Raw genomic sequence first — 17,042 nt, forward strand, 5'->3', positions numbered from 1 at the left:
CAAGCATTACAGGTAGTAATACATTTGTCAACTGGAATTTGCCTGTCCTTTAAAAGATGTAGATAAAAGGTTTCAAATCTCTATTCTTGCTTGTGCAAAATCTGCTGCCCTCTCTAAGACTCTTTCAGATTACTATGAGTGTAGTCTTACGGTCATCTCTAGTTATGACTTCCTGAGTCCAATAAATTAGGACCGAGCCCAGTGTGGCATATATCTGGCACTCCCTATCTGTGAATTGGAAGTATTTTTTGGTCATTATTTCCTAAACAGTACACAATAACAACCATCCCATTAGAATCTATGTTATATTCAATACTTCAGTAATCTAGAGATGATTTAAAGAGTATGGGAGCATGTGTGTAAGTTGCATGCAAGTACTAGGCCATTTTATAAGGATAATTTACATCTACAAATGTTGATCCCCACAAGGGGTCCTGAAACAAATCCCCCACAGGTATGGAGGGATAATGGCATATGCTTCTATTTCAATCTCTGTATCTGTTTACATTTGGGACCCATCCACTTCCTTTCATTTGTGTTATTTAAAATACCAGTTTCATAAAGACTGTGTGTGGCAAGCTTTTCTGAATGTAAGGAGAAACTAAGGAGAATTACAGTACAGCAGCACAAACATTTTCAAGTTGAATCTAATCCATTTTTAAAATCTCTTCAGCTGTACTTAATGTTGGCAGTTTAAATTGAAGTTCATTTTATTTAGAAAGATGAATTGCTGGATTGAGAAGAGGGATGGGGAGACAGATTGTGGCAAAGTAGGTGTAGTAAAACGGTAATGTAGAATCTAGGTGATGAAGATATGGCTATGTGTTACACAAAATCTTTCAACTTTGTGGATTGTTTAAAACTTTTCATAGTAAGGCAGGGAAATCCTGCCAACATTTCTGTTTATTTTTAATGGAAAGCAGTTAAGCTTTCTTTGTTGTGTTATCTCCTGTTAACCATACTTTTTTTTTGGTACTTAAGATTGTACCTAGGGCCTTTGTACTGACTTATGTCCCCAGGCCTTTTTTTTCTTATTTTCATTTGAGGCAGGGTCTCACTAAATTGCTTAGCTGACTAGGCTGGGCTTGAACTTAACAATTCTCTTGCCTCATTTTTCAGAGTGTTGTGATAGCAGGTGTATAGCCACTCTTTTTTGTTCACTGCCACATCTTTTTGCTTGACATTGCTTCTAAAACCAGACTTTCTTAAGATCAAGAATCATCTTATAGACATCTACACTATCTTTAGTGCTCCTAACAATGCCTTGTGCGTAGGTATAAGGGAAACAGAGATGATGCTATGTTGCACAGGGGAATAAGTTGAGGATATGAGGCCTAAAGAAGCTGATTGAAGTTCTGACTCTTGCTAACTCTGTGACTTTAAATTAGCTGTATAGCTTCTCTGAGTCCATTTCCAAGTTTCCTAATGTGAAAAGAAGTATGATTTTTAAACCATGCCCACCTCACAGCATTGCTGTGAGAATAAAATGGGATAATGCAGGCTTTTAGAACTATAACCAGTAATTAAATAATTGGATAATGAAAAGAGGGCAGAACCTGTTTATGCGACTGGACTGCGGACTGACTGGCAGGGTCCCTGCCTCTCTGGTTAATGAGCACCAGGCCCTGGAATGCCACACGGTTTCTAACATGGGAGCTCAGTCTGGCCTGAGGTGTTCCTCGCCCTCCGTGCCACAGCCCCTTCAGATGATTCTGGCTCTGCTTCCTGTGATGCCCACTTGGAACAAAAAACGCTCATCTATCCTCATCAATCTACACTATGATCACAGGGCATCCAACCTCTTTGTCTTCAGCTTTTGGTCCCAGTGCCTTAGGTTCTAACAGTTACCTATGGGGGCGGGTATGTCAAGAAATGTCCCATTTAAGCTGGGCACAGTGGCACACGCCTATGTTCCCAGCTACTCAGGAGGCTGAGGCAAGAGTGTCTCAAGTTTGAGGGCATCCTGGACAACTTAGCAATACCTTGTTTCAAACAAAATATACAGATGGTTGGGGATATAGTTCAGTGGAAGAGCACCTCTGGGCTCCATCCTCAGTAGCCCAACTTTCCCCCGACAAAAGAAAAAAGAGGAAGACAAAAGATGTATCCCATTCAACATCCTGTTATACTATAAGAAATAAATTAGAGAGCACCAGAGGAGTGTTGGTTAATTATGTTTTAGAGCACATAATAGTCTTTCACTGTGGATATTATTCCTCTGCCTCTCCAAAATTTTCTTCACCTCTTGAAGTGTTTCGACTACTTTATTTTCTGAAAATAATATCTCTCATTCTGTTTTATTTTATTTTATTTTTTTGTCTTTTTGAGACAGAGTTTCGTTATGCAGTTCAGGCTGGCCTTGAGCTCACTTTGTAGCCCAGGTTGGTCTCGAACTCGCAACAATCCTCCTGCTTCAGCCGCCCGAGTCCTGGGATTACAGGCATGTGCCACCACACCCAGCTTTTCTCACCCTGTTTTAAAGTGTCTGCTTCCTTAGATGAAACTAATATAAATGGGAATATGAAAAAATTATTTCCTTAGCAACTGGCAAATTTTGCAAATTGCTTTATATGAAGCTTGGAGTTGTGAAAATCATACATATAAAAAGTTGTATTATGAAATATCAGTCAATATCAAGATATTTTCCAGAGCAGGTTTTTTGTCCTGTTTTTTGTTTTGCTTTGTTTTGTTTTGTTTTGTTTTTTCTTCTGGTACCAGGAATCAAACTCACAACCTTGCACTTGCCAGGCAGGTGCTGTGCCGCTGAGCTAAATCCCCAGCCCCCAGAGAAGGTCTTTTGAAACTAACATTGCAAGAAAGGAGTACAAAATGTTTGTAAAGAGCCTTGAAATAGTTGTGGTGAAATATGTATTTTCTATTCATTCATTCATTCATATACACCTCATACACATAGCCTGAAATTCATTTTAATATTTTTAGTGTACCTATATTTTGACTATAACCTTTCACATGAGGTCAGGTGTGGAATTTTCCACTTGTGTCAGGTTAGCACTTAAGAAGTTTCAGATTCTGGAGCTTTTCAGGTTTTGAATGTTTGGGTTAGGGCTTCTCTGCCTGTACAGCCATCTTGGTGAGAATGGTGGTTTTGATTTGCATTTCTCTCATGACTGACAATGGTGAGCATCTTTTCATATGCTTATTGGGCATTTGTGTTTCTCTTTGGAGAAATGTCTATTCGGGTCCTTTGCTCGTTTTTTTAAAAATTGGGTTCTTGGCCTTTAAGACAGTGTCAAGAGATGGAGAGATGGAGACATTAGCTGAGGGCTAGAAGACAAGAGGAGGGAGGAGTTGGAGAACTTCTCACCAGGTTTCAGGGAGAATTTCCAGCTATGGTTGTGTGGCCTTTGTGGCTCCATATTACACTAAATGACTCTTCCCTCTGTGGTCCCCAGATCCTCAGGGTGGTCTCGCCATGCTTCTGCCTTGTGGGTGGCCTAGTCCTGTTGTTTCTGCAGCCCTGGATCGGGAACAATTCCAGGTGTCACTACCTCTGGGCTGCCTCATAAACTCTGCTGACACCTCCACTTTCCCATAGCCTGTAAATACCTTTTCTAAATTTCCTCTGTTGAAAAAAAATACTTGGAAATATTTTTGTTTTCTGCATTGTACTTCACTGAGAAAACATCTACTATGCGTTATCATGTTTACGTACTTGCAAAGAATGCCATTCCCAGTATACTGTAGATTTTGGCATAAACATAAAATCTATGGGTCTTTCTTCCAGGTGTATTTAGCGAGAGCTAAATACCCTAGTATCCCATCTTTGAGAAAATATGTGAACAACATTTTCATCAGTCAGAAATTTTATATTACTTCTTTTTATCCCGCTTCTGCTACAAAATAGTATTTAATGTTATGTATTTTTATGCTTTAAGTATCCAATTGACTATGCCTGAGTATTTATAGGAAGAAATAGGTATATAAATTGAAATTACTAATTGTCATGCTTTCTATCCTCATATGTTTCTGTTAAAATTCTTCTGGTTTGAGTTATATTATCATTATTACCATAGAAAATAATTGATAAAAATGGCATAACTACATTAAATTTTTTCATAAGTAATTATTAAACATAAATGCTACCTTTTTTTGGGAAATACATCTTTTAGGGAGTTGAATGAAGTGGTGCTGCAGCCTGGAAATATGTTTATGACTGGGGCAATGTGTAACAATAGAGGTAGCCTTTCTTTTATGAAATAGGAAAAGAGAAATGTGAAGGCAGAAATTGGGGACCAAAAGCAAGTATCCAGGCAGATCACTTTTAGGAAGGAGTGTATATCACTGTGATGATTTGGGAATCAATTCTCTTATATATCATCCACCCCACCCCACCCCAACTGAGGTTACATATGCTCTACTTCCTGTATGTCTAACATTTCTCACAAGCTGTTAGCTTTTGTGTTTAGTTTCATTTGCCCTTCTTATTTGTTTCTTGACAGAGTGCTTTTTTTGCTATTGGTGTTCTTGGCAGTGGTACTGGGGAGTGAAGCCAGGATGCTCTATCTTTGAGCTACAGCCCTTAGCTCATTTTAAAAATTTTGAGACATGGTCTCACTAAGTGTCTCAGCCTGGCTTCAAACTTGTAATTCTCCTGCCTCAGCTTTTTAAGTAGCTGGGATTACAGGTGTACACTGCTGAAGCTAGCTCAGAGTAGTGTGTGTGTGTGTGTGTGTGTGTGTGTGTGTGTGTGTGTGTATTTTACTGGGGATCAAACTCAGAATCTTTGCACTGAACTACATCCTGAGCTACTTTTTTTTAAATTTTGAGACAGGGTCTTGCTAAAGACCCTGACTGTATTCCCAGAATACTGGGAATACAAACATGGGTATGGGCCATCACACTCAGATCAGAATGATAATTTTAAAACAATACAGCAAACTATATTATACCTGATTGGGAAACTACCACTGTAGAACAAATGTTGAGATATTGATACCCAGGCCCTTTGAACACCAATAGGGTGTAGGGTGGCTGAAGGTGCCCTTCCTTGTCTCCAAGCATGGTATGACATACAAAATTTGATCATTTTTCTATGTGTATCAGAGAAGGGTAGATACTTAAGTACAGAAGTGCTGAGTCATAAAGCATATATGGTGTGAACTTTACTAGATCCCAGGTCCTTTTCTCTAATTCACACTCCCAATAAAATGTAAATTCTCATTGTTCCACATCCTCATCAATATTTGAAAATTGCTGTAAAGCCAAAGAATTTAAGAATGTGAAATTTTCTATTTTAAAATGATACAAAATTCAAGTTTAAGGAAATTTTCATATGTTATGTATTCAGTGACTCATTTTAGCAAACATTTATTGACACTGTATGTTAGGCACTCTGCTAAGTGCTGAAGATGAATGATAATTAAGGTCAGTCTCTTGAGAACTTTATTCTCAGGAACTGCGAACGTAGGTGATGGATAAGATAGTGGAGATAAATGCAAATTCTCATAGCACTGATGAAGAAGAGAGAGAGAGAAAAATAAGACTGTGTTGGGGGAAATGATATTAGGAGATGCATAGAGTGAAGTTTTTTCATAAGATGTTTGTTCTTCAACTTTGCATTTCTCCTTTTGAACTCTGAAGTTTTGGCTCTGTGATAGGAACTTGAGAACACCAGGTGATGATGAAAATGTTTTGTTTTGGATGATGATACAGAACCACTGATGAGTTTTAAACAAAGGAACAGCATGATAGAAATTGTATTCTGAAAAGATAATTCTAATGGCAATGTGAAAGCTGGGTTGGGGCTGGGGTGGGCATGAATAATGCCAGGGAGATGGCGCAAGAAAGAGTTTGTTGCTGTTGAGCTCCAAGATGGTAAAGGCCTGAACCTAAAGCAGTGGCAATAGAGATGGAATAAAACAGATAGGAATGATCCTCAGGAAATAACAATAAGAGGATTAGGTGACAGACTGGAATTGGAAAATAATGGAGAAAATTAGTCTATCATGATATCTAGTTTCTGCTGAAGGGGGCATATTCATTTATTGTGAAATAATAGATATGGATCAAATACTACATGGTCATAGGCTGGCCATGGCCACTTCCCTGGCTACCATGTAAAGCAACTCCAAAGGACTCTATTCACACTGTGCATATATATGGAATATAGTAGAAATGGTGTTTTCTGCACTTCTTCAAGGTGTGGTTCCAGATTATCTGTGAACCAGGCAAAAATAGTTCTTACTATGATAGAACTCACAATTCTATGTACAGTGGAGGTATTAACCAAGACAGAGAAACAGTAAGAACTGTGTAGTATGCCTTCAGAACACAAATATTACCTTTTGTCTTTCTGCCTGAAACCATTGCTTGGGCTTATTGGTCACATTGACCTCGAGGGGTTTGTGGAATCCTCAATGAAAACATCTGTGAGACCCTAGGACATGGTAGCTAGAGCCCTCCACCATATTTTATAGTGTATTAGTTAAATAGGTCTTCCAGTGCACATCCAATTTCTTAGCTCTCTCCATCCTTCCAGGATGTGCTGAGAAGAACTGTAGTTTACACATACTCTTGTTGCTTTGCTCCTGGAAGGAAGGTCAAAGGGAAGGACCAAGTTTATGTCTAAAACAAGTAAACTCTCCCAAATGAGAAATTCAGAAAATGGAACAACCCATATTAAAATTATCAAGGCCACATAAATTTTCCACATAATAGAACAATTTCAAGGGTGAAGTGAATGAATGAAAACTAATTTATTTTTCTTTTCATACATGTCTAATAAAAATGACTGATGGATTGCTTAGACTTTAATCTGTTTAGATGTATGCCCTCCTTTCTTTTTTTCAGGGACAAGTGAAAAGAAACTTTCCAACTATTTGTCTTCCAGTTTTTATGTTTTTAACACTGACAATAAGAAACATTCTATAGAAAGGCTGGTTTTGAACTTGAATGTTTTTGCCAGGTCTCTGCCTAGAGGGAATTTTTATGGTTGAGTTTGTAAACGCTAGCAAAACAAAATTGAAAATTGAAAGGCTTTCAATTTTCAAGGCTGAGTCTAAAAGGTTATGCTTCCTGTGTATCATAGTTTTAGTAATTCTCTTATTATTTTTCACATTTCAAGTTTTATCACAAATGTTTTTGAAAAAGAATATTTCTGTATGAATCAGTACCAATGGTATAAGAGAAGCCATGATTAAACTGTGAATGGTGATGTGTAATAAATTGTAACACTTCTACCAACATCTATGTATATGGTTATGGCAATACCATGGTTATGGCACTATCCATAGCAATTTCACTCAGCAAAGATAAACACCGATGCAGCCAGTTAAAAACAAAAGAATGTATTCATGAAATTGCTTGATGCAGCTCACATTTTGAACAGTAAAACTTTAAGCTGAATAAATCAATGAAGATCTGGAACATTCCCTTCAGCTCAATTTACTGTATAATTTCTTACTGGAAAATAATGAGAATAGTATCAGCCAGCAGGATTTTTAATTTATTGCTTAAATATGTAGATATGATCCTGGCTTAACATTGAGTACAAAGCTTAACTAAAACTTACAAAGACTCTTTTGTACATTTGAAGAGTAAAATAAGATTGACTTTAAGGTAGGTGAAAAATCTCTAATTCAAAAAGCCAAAGAACCAGTGTATCATCATTAAGAAGCTAACTTGGTCATCAAAAACTATAGAAAGTTAGGAAACAAATAAAAGTACTCTCTGGTTAGAGATATGAATTGCCAGAAAAGTAACTGTATGGACAAAGGAAAGAATACTATTAGCTAAGTCAACTTTTTCTTTTCTTAACATCTGTTTTTTCCACTTTGGGGAAAGTTTACTTTTTACAGTAAGATCAGCAGATATTGCCTTTTCAAAATTCTTGGAAAGATTTGATAATGGAATTTATTTCATTGATTAGAAGAAGAATCTAATTAATTTAATGGGAAAGAAATACAGAAATCAAAACTAAGAGGGTCTTAGTGGATTGTGTTTGCAACATATTTAAATACAACTGAAAATAGCTCTAAAGTGAATGAAAACCATAAAGAAGGCACATTTTCTGCCTTTTAAAAAGTAACTAAAAATAAGCACAGGCAATCTATATGTTTGTTGCCAAAGAGGTAAACAGTGTGTGTGTGTGTGTGTGTGTGTGTGTGTGTGTGTGTGTATGGGTACAATTATTCGTATATAGTGAAGGTCAAACTCTTCTGTTATATCTGTACTAATACCTCAGTTAGGAACTGAAGTTTGAAAATGCAATTATATTTACATTTAGTAATACATAAAAAAGATAGTGATGAAATAGGAAGGTCAGAAATCATTCTGTCAGTGTGGGGTACTAACAGAGAGGTAGGACAGAGCCAGGACAAGAATGAAATGAATGAGACATTGTCTGGGTGCAAAATTTAAAGGAGTTCCAAAATCTAGTTTTCCAAATGATATTTTTAATACAATTTTTTTTGTTGTTGTTCTTTTGACGGTTCTAGGACTCAAATCCGGGGAGCTCTGAGCTACATCATATCCCTTTTTGAAAATTTTTTTCTTTTTTTTATTTTAAAGAAAGAAAAGCAAAAACAAAATAACAAAAACAGACAACAACACAAAAACAATAAAAATACAGAATTTCAAAACACGATGATAGGAAATTAACAATGGTTGTTGTTTTACATATTGTTATCTTCAAAGTGATTTTTCAGATTATCAGATATAGGCATGCAAAATTAATCAAACAATTAAACATTAACTGTTCCTTTCAATAAACCAACAGAAATTAGTAGTACAATTATCTTGGCTATCTTTATATCTATATACTTTTTTCCCTTCTTTCTTTTTTCTCCTTTCCCTCATCTCAGTTCTTTCCTTTTGAGCAGTTTCTTTCCCTTTCACAATATCTATTGTACTTTTCAGATTCTATTTACTTTTTCAGATTCTTACACTAGGGGGACAATATGATTTTTACACATGTGGGTCTGATTTATTTCATTTATGAGTATGGTCTCTAGTTGCATCTATTTACCTATAAAAGCCTCGAGTTTATCTTTCTTTATAGCTGAGTAATACTCCATTGTATGAAAAAAACACATCTTTTTTTATTCATTCCTCAGTTGATGGGCATTTGGGTTGTTTCCAAGATTTAGCTATTACAAATTATGCTGCTATAAACATGGGTTCACATATGTCACTGTGGTATCATATTTTCATTTCTGGAAAAATACCCAGAAGGGGAATAGCTGGGTTGAATGAGACCTCTAAATCCTAGTTTTCTGAGGATTCTACACACTGACTTCCACAGTGGTTGTACTAGTCTACACTCCTACCAACAGTGGAGCGGGATTCCATGGTTTTGTTAAATAGCCCTGATTTCCCTCAAACTTGTGATCTCCTCCTCAGCATTCCAGGTAGCTGGGATTATAAGGGTAAGCTACTGAGTCAGCTTTAATACAATATTCCAAAAAATCAAATTTAATACCCAAATCCACAATAAACCAAGTATCCATGTTTTAAATGAAAAGGGGAGCTGGCCCTGCAATTGCACAGCTCTTCTGTCTCATTTGAGTGTAGACTATACTTAGGGAAATTTCCATTCTACTCTCCTGTTCAGACCAGGAAGAGTGATAGGCTGAGCTGGAGAGGGAAGGACCAGAAGCATGGCTTCAATAAGCTGCCTACATATTCTTCCTCTTGTAATTGTACAAAAGGTGGGAATCATGGTACCAAAGCCCTCTGTGAAATAGCTACAAGCAGGCTACCCAACTATATTTCTCTACTACATTACTATATTCTCTCTAGACAAGCTGACACCTTTAATGTTCCAACACATTTTTTTTTGCTTTAACTTAGTAGTTTTTAAGGTTACTTCAAAGACCTTTAAATTTCTTTAGAAGCAATAACTATATGTTTGTGAATGCTGTATTTTAAATTCTACTAGAGATTTGAGATGGGTATAGCATATTGAGAGCTGGGAGAAAGTTGGCAATACTGAATCTATTTATCTTATTTAAACCACTGGCTTTTCAGTTTTATTATATCGTAAGCCCTGGAATTGCCTAGTCTCTCACTTCAAGTAAAATAAGGCAGCAATTATCTAGTCCTGCTTTTCTTTTTTCCTTTGTGGGAACATTTTGTTCTTCTTGTCTTCCAAGACTTTTATCTTCCTATATTGGCCATAGCTTTTAATCAGGTTTAGGTACAGAGCAACTCTGGAAATTTTGCATGTAATTTTATGTATATTTTGATTGATGTGTGGACTATGACATTTCATGGAAGATGTCAGGAGGACTGACCAACTTTATTTTCTGCTTTAAAATATCTCTATTTTCTGTCCACATTTTCATTTCTTGATGATATATGTCTTTTAAGCTGGGTGTGGCGGTGCACACCTGTAATCCGAGCATTCTGGGAGGCTAAGGCAGGAGGATCACAAGCCCTGTCTGGGCAATTTACACTCCTGTCTCAAAAAATAAAGATAAAAATAAAAATAAAAAGGGCTGGGGATGTAGCTCAGTGTGAAGGGCTTTGGTTTAATCCCTTCTACCATACACACACACACACACACACACACACACACACACACACACACACAGGATATATATCTTCTAAGTATATACTTACATCTATCAGGTAGTGATAAATCATTTAATAGACCACTTTGGAAACGCTCATATTTTAAAATTTTTATTTTTATTAATACTTGTTTGCAGTACATAATGAGTACATTCATTATGAGGAGTTGGTACATGTACATAACACCTCTTAATTCTTTTTATGTCCCCTTCCTTTTCCATCCCTCCCACTTTCTTGCATCTCTTGTTCCCTTTCCTATTTGTAAAAGATCTAGCTTCCTGTTTCTTGTTACCTACTTCATTTGCTCTTTATTTAGATTTTGAGTTTCTCATATAAGAGAAACCATGCAATATTTAAAATTGGTGTCTGATTTATTTCACTGAAGCTTATTGTTTCAAGGTGCATCCATTTTCCTACAAATGACTCAAATTTTTCCTCTTTGATGGCCGAGTAGTACTCCACTGTGTTTAGATACCACATTTTTTTTTTATCCATTCATCAGTTGGTGGCTATATAGGCTGCTTCCAATATTTAGCAGCTACTTTGAATTGTGCTGCTATTCACATTGGTATGCATGTATCACATAATATGAATATCTTTAACTCTTTCAGAAAGATACCTAGCAGGAGAATAAGTGGGTCAAATGGAATCTCTAGTTTTAGTTTTTGAGGACTTTCCATTCTGATTTCTAAATTGTTTGTACTAGTTACATTCCCACCAACAATGTCAAAGGCTTCTTTTTTCCCTGCAGTCCCGCCAGCATTTGTTATTGTTGGGAAATGCTCATCTCCTAATGTCTCAAATGGAGTGATCCCAAATGGAAATCAATGTGAACAAGAACATCCCAGGGGCCAGAAAATGGAAACTTACCTAGCAGTTTGAGTGTGATGAGGAGGGAGATCTCAGAGTCATTTGAAAAATAATAGTTTTAATATAGAATTATTGACTGTAACAGAGGGTTGGAATAATAAAGAACTGGCTAAAAATAAGCAAAGAGGGCCCTAAGGAGTATAGAAAATAAGGGCATCCATTTTCCTCAGGGATGACATAGAACAGTAAAGAGAGACGCCTCCTCTTTTCCCATCCATGGCAGAGATCCAGAACTTCCACTTCTCAGGATGGCAGATATGCTGGGCTAGTGGAACTTGTTGGGTTTCTGAGGATGAAACCTAGAGGAACAAAACACTCAAAATGGTAACCTACAACTGGAATCCCCGAGGATTCACTAATAGAACCAAGTTGGACTCTTGCTATTCACTTATTTTCCTGTTCTATTTTTCCTACCTGTCTGCTTTGAAATTCAAATTTCCTACACTGAGCATTCTTGAGCTTTGTTAGATGGACCAATAGTGTTATGATTTACATCTTCCACTCTGATGTCATGGCAGGGGTACAAGACACATGGTTGAGGTCATCACCCCAAAGTCTAAAGCTAATGAAATTTTGAAACCTTTGGCAATGGGATTAGAGTTGCTTAGCACTTTCTTTGATGTGCTGAAGGAAATATAAGAGCAAATTGGTAAAGAATGTTTGAATTACTATAGGAGACCTTTAATGTTAGGGTGTTCTCACATGTTTCATCATGGACCTCTGTAAATTCTATACACAACATTCTACTGCTGCTCAAAGATCCTTGCTAGTGCCATAGGCTAACTGCCAACACCAAAATACCAAGGGGCTGATGTGGGAAAATTAGTTTTATTTCTCTGACTCCTGGGCAATGAAGTAAACTTTCTTTTTAGAAATTATATTGGTCTCTTCAGGTAACTAGGATGTCATGTAATAGGTTGGTACTTCAGTGCAACAAAACATACTTCTTTGAGTCGGTATATGGGCACTCTATAAATGTGGTTCTGAAAGATCATATGACAAGTATCACTGTTTTTATGACAACACCGTACTCTCTTATAAGTTCCTGGACATGGCCCATGGGAATGTTAACTAGAACAACAAGGAGAGATTTATGATGCTAAGTCTTCCACTACAAACATTTCATCTCTTGTTACAGGCATGCAAATTATTATAGGTCCACTGACAATGGGAAACATTTATTGAGTTTAAAACACATCAGACTGCATTTAACTATACAAAAAATTAAAATGGAAAAAATATGTCAGCAAGCCTTGGGATCACTTAAGTTATTAAGCTAACTGTCTTAAAAATGTATAAAGGAATTCTGAACATATTATAAACCAGACAATTCTTGGTAAGTTCATTTGGGTTTCTTGTTCAATCATGTATAAAACAGATGGAACACACCTACGAAATCCTCACCTATTTTTCCATGTTTAGACTACCTGAGAGTTTCATATTCTTTTCTTATCCGTGGAGTTAATATGATCCCACCATGGAAGATGCTGACATATAGAGATATGTTAAGCAATTCTTACTAAGCCCCTGAAAACATACTCACTCTTTTCATACTTTCTTAGTACATCCAAAATCATTAAGTGAGAAAAGTTTGTTCAGTTAACTAACATTCTATGTAGAAAATAATAAGTGATCATTTTTTATTTTTGAAGATCGAATCAACCTGGTACATGTTCCATCGAAACATCCTCTGTAACATCCACTCTGCCTACAATCCCATTCCACTACATTCTTGGTTGCCTTTCACTAACGGCAAGGACTAGCAAACTTTTTTTATAAAACCAGACAGAAAGGATTTCAGGCTTTGTGGTCCGTATCATCTTTATCATGACTACAAAATCCTGCTACTTTAGGCAGCTATAGACAACATACATGTATGAGCATTGTTGTGTTCCAATAAAACTTTATTTGTAGATATTGGAATCTGCAGTTAGTATCATTTCATGTGTCATAAATATTAGTGCTTTACTTTTTTTCCCAGACATTTTAAAATGCAAACATCATTCTTAACTTGTGAGCTACAACAATAGGAGTTAGGTCAAAATTAGTCCATGGGCTGTTTATGAAGACTTCTTTAAGGGCTAACCTTTGTTCAAGCACAGTCCTAGGGAAATGTTTCCAATGATAATTCTGCGTATAAAGTTGTCCCACAGGACATATTCAAAGATTAGGGATCATCAATGTGTTTATAATTGTTATTGGTTGTCCCACTTTATTGCCAGGCTTATCGCAAACTATTTTAAGAGGTTTTCATATATATATTTTATATATTTATATATTTATATATGTTATATATATGAAATATATATTTCCAGAATGAAAGATGCCTGGCTTTGTTTTCAGTTTAGTAATTCAGTTTTCTGACTGGATAAATAACTTCATGGCTTTACATCACATATTCTTTGTCTGGAATGTCTGAATTGCCAAGTGTTATACTGAACAGTTATATTAAGTATTAAAGGCAATGGACAAGCGTGAGGTTGTGAGTTTGATTCCCGGTACCAGAAACAAACAAACAAACAAACAAAAAACAACAAAAAAAATAAAGTCAATGCAGGGGAAAATTATGTTTGTATCTTCCTGGATGGCCATGTTTTCAAGAAAAAAAGTCCATTCTTTTTTATGCTGTAATGTATAACTGAACAAATGAGTATTTCTGAAAAGGAATCTGGCTGGTGATTTTGTTCGAGACATTTTGATACAGAAGAAAATCTAAACTCAAGGATGAGGTGAAATTCACTATAGCACAGAATACGAACATGTAAAACTTCATGATTTTCCTATGTGCCTGCTGTTAGTTACCAGGCAAGGATGGAGAGGCCTGTAAAACGGTTTTCGTCTTTAAGTATAATGCTCAGAGCCAAGACATCATCAATTCCAGGCCCCAGCTGAAAGTGTGAATGTTCAGCAAGAGGATATTTTTGAAAAGAGACTGAAAATTCGCTGTGCCAGATACCTAAAACGTTGTTAGGGTATTCAGTGGAAAATTTCATTTCCACATTATAAATAACTGTAGGATATTTTAAGGCATCCAAGACTAGTAACCTCCAAGAGCTGCTTATATTAGTTCCACTGAAATGCTTAATGGAGGGAGGATGCCGAGGAAAGCAATAAAGCTGAATTACCGGATATGATTAATTAAAATAAATAATCTCACCATTGATGGACTTGCCCTTAAAACCCCTAACCATTGATGCCTGCGTACCTCACTGTGTGCTAGTGAAACAGAAAAAACAAAACAGTGCTGGAGAGAGAAAAGATCCCCAAAACGATTTCTTAGATTCCAAGAGCCCTAGATGATTTCTTTCTTTCTTTCTTTCTTTTTTTAAAAAAAAGCCCCTCTAGGAGCCCATTTTTGAAATATTGACTGTCAAGGCCTTCAAATTTCCGGGAGTTCTCTGTTCCACGAGTTTCTTGGGAGGAGGTCGAACCCTAGAGAAGGCAGACTAGCACCTACCAAGGAATCTCTACCGTCCTGTGACCACAGAAATAATAATACGTTTCCTCTAACCCCTGCCCTGTTTGCCGTCCCCACACATTTAAACAAACAAGTCAGACATCTCTGTCAGACAGTGGAACAACTCGCCCCTAGTGAAACTGCCCCACTGAGGGCGGGGGGCGGACGTGAACTGAGTTGCGGAACTGTGAGGTCGGTGTGCAGATGTGAGAGCACACACGGGCTATGCAGGGCGGGAGAGTCATGGGTGCAGTCTCTCTTTTGCTTTTTGAGGGGGAAGCCTGGCTCCCCTTCCTGGCTGGGGCGTCTGGGGCCGGCGAACTTGCGCACGCAGGAAGCGCGGCGGTACTCAAGGTTAGAGCTCTCCCCTGTGACCGAAAAGATAATTAAAAGTCGCAGGCGCAGCAGACAGCCCAGCCTCTCGCAGCGCCCTGTGGGTCTCGCGTATGTGGATTCTCGCATCCACTGGTTGCGCGGAACAGGTTGGGGAAGGCGTCAGGCAGCGGGCGGTGCCAGGGGCTTCTCTAGGTCTCGAAGAGCGGCGGTGGCAGGCGCAGGGGGAGGGGAGCCCGGGGCGGCGCGGCTTCAGTGCTTGGAGGGATTTGACGGAGAGGAGGAACTCAGGAAAAATTGCGAGAGGGAAAGACCCACGGGGGAGCGTGGAGTTGGGCATGGAGAAAGGAAAGGAGAAGAAAATGTCAGAGTCAGGAGGGAGTAGTGAGCCCCCGCCCCCTTAGACCAGAGAGCACGCTTAGGGACCCCAACCCACCCCCGCTGGGTCCCCAGAGCATCTCTACCGCGACCCAGGTCCACGAGGTCCAGCAGCCGCGGCCATTCACTTTTATAGGAGTACCCGGGTCCCGCGCTCTCAGGGGCGTCCAGGCCCCAAGGCGTGCAGACCCAAGCGCACTTTTCAGGGGGAGGCAGCCTCCTGCTCCCAGCCATAAAAACCACCCTTAAAGGGTAAGTGAAGAGCTTTTAATAGGACCACGAGAAGTGAGCGGCGACCCAGCCACCTTCCTTCCCAAATGCCCTAGGGGCAGGAACTCGAATTTTTCATTTCTTTCATAAAAATTACGCATGGCGGTGGCAGCCAGCCTATGAGGAATCACTGGGACTTCGCGGCAAAGGACTCTTTCTCTGCGAGCATTTTGTCAGGCTTTGGAAGGTTTAAAGGATGATAAGATGCTCGCGCCTTAGCGGTACCCGGCGAGGGCGCATGGCCCATGCCTGTCTCCGGATGCAGCGGGGTCCCCGCTTTGCGCGCGCCCGCTGGGCCGCGGGTTCTGGAGGCTCAGAGTCTGGGGCTGGTCGGAGACACCCACGTGCTGCTGACTCTCATCAGCGTAATGATCGCCTTCGCCAGAGTCGTGTCTATATAAACCGCAAAAACCTAATCATTAGAAATCCCAGCCTCCAGAAACCACATTTTAGGTTTAAAAAAAAAAAAAGAAAAAAAAACTGCCATTTTTTTCCCCCCGCGTTCCTTCATCCTCTCGACCGAAACCTTTTGGGGATCCAAAGATCGCTTTTTAAACCCACATTGGGAGATAAGTACTTAAATAAATAGCCATTGAAACATTTGAATTTTTAAATTTAATTTTATATCCTACCCCCACCCCGGGAGCGGCCAGAAAGTGAAGACACTAGACTTAGTTTGAGATGCAGGCTAGACTTAATAAAAGATTGAGATTCGTGGAAAACTGCTACCCCCCCCCCCCGCAGCCAGGGCTTCGCAACTTATTTTAATCACCAAGCTGACAAGTTTTCCAGTTCTTTAAAAAACTCATCCTTGTTCTCTAGGAATGACAAGAATGAATACATAAGAAAAAAGTGTCCAGCCATCCACATGAGTCACTAAGAACTATTTTGACAAGTCCCCTCCCCATCCCTCATGTACACCTCGGGGTCTCCCTCCCCATTTTTTGGTGTCACCTAAGGCAAAGAGCCCCGAATCCTGCAAAATCTCTTTTCTCCCGGAGCCACTGCGCGGGGTGGGGTGGGTGGGGGAGGGCGACGCGCCGAGAAGTCAGCAGGGACGCGCAAGAATTTTCCTTCCTCCTCTCCTGTAGCTGCTGCAAAAGCCACCTACAGAGGATCAGCCGGCGGTGGCCCGCCTCGCCCGCCCCTCAGGGCTCCTGTCCCGCGCTGGGGACACGGTCCCGGAGCGGGGCGGCCCGGC

General features: G+C 38.9%; 1 protein-coding gene and 1 long non-coding RNA gene across 8 annotated transcripts in view; one reads left to right on the forward strand and one right to left on the reverse strand.

Annotated features, from left to right (window-relative positions):
• Runx2 (runt-related transcription factor 2) overlaps positions 1 to 17,042 on the forward strand; it is a 287,714-nt gene that overhangs the window by 69,844 nt on the left and 200,828 nt on the right. The window contains exon 1 of one of the 7 annotated variants that reach the window (XM_005389831.2): positions 14,772 to 15,214. The exons of the other annotated variants lie outside the window; for them this stretch is intronic. The gene's annotated coding sequence lies outside the window, so the exon portion shown is untranslated. Of the gene's footprint in view, positions 1 to 14,771; positions 15,215 to 17,042 lie in introns of those variants that run through there. 7 annotated transcript variants of the gene reach the window in all.
• The window catches only part of LOC106149101, a 6,198-nt gene continuing 600 nt past the window's right edge, over positions 11,445 to 17,042 (reverse strand). The window contains exon 2 of the long non-coding RNA XR_001235062.1: positions 11,445 to 11,702. This is a non-coding gene — a long non-coding RNA (uncharacterized LOC106149101). The remainder of the gene's footprint in view (positions 11,703 to 17,042) is intronic.

Source organism: Chinchilla lanigera, unplaced genomic scaffold, assembly GCF_000276665.1.
Source record: "Chinchilla lanigera isolate Chin_1 unplaced genomic scaffold, ChiLan1.0 scaffold00036, whole genome shotgun sequence".
NCBI lineage: Eukaryota > Metazoa > Chordata > Mammalia > Rodentia > Chinchillidae > Chinchilla > Chinchilla lanigera.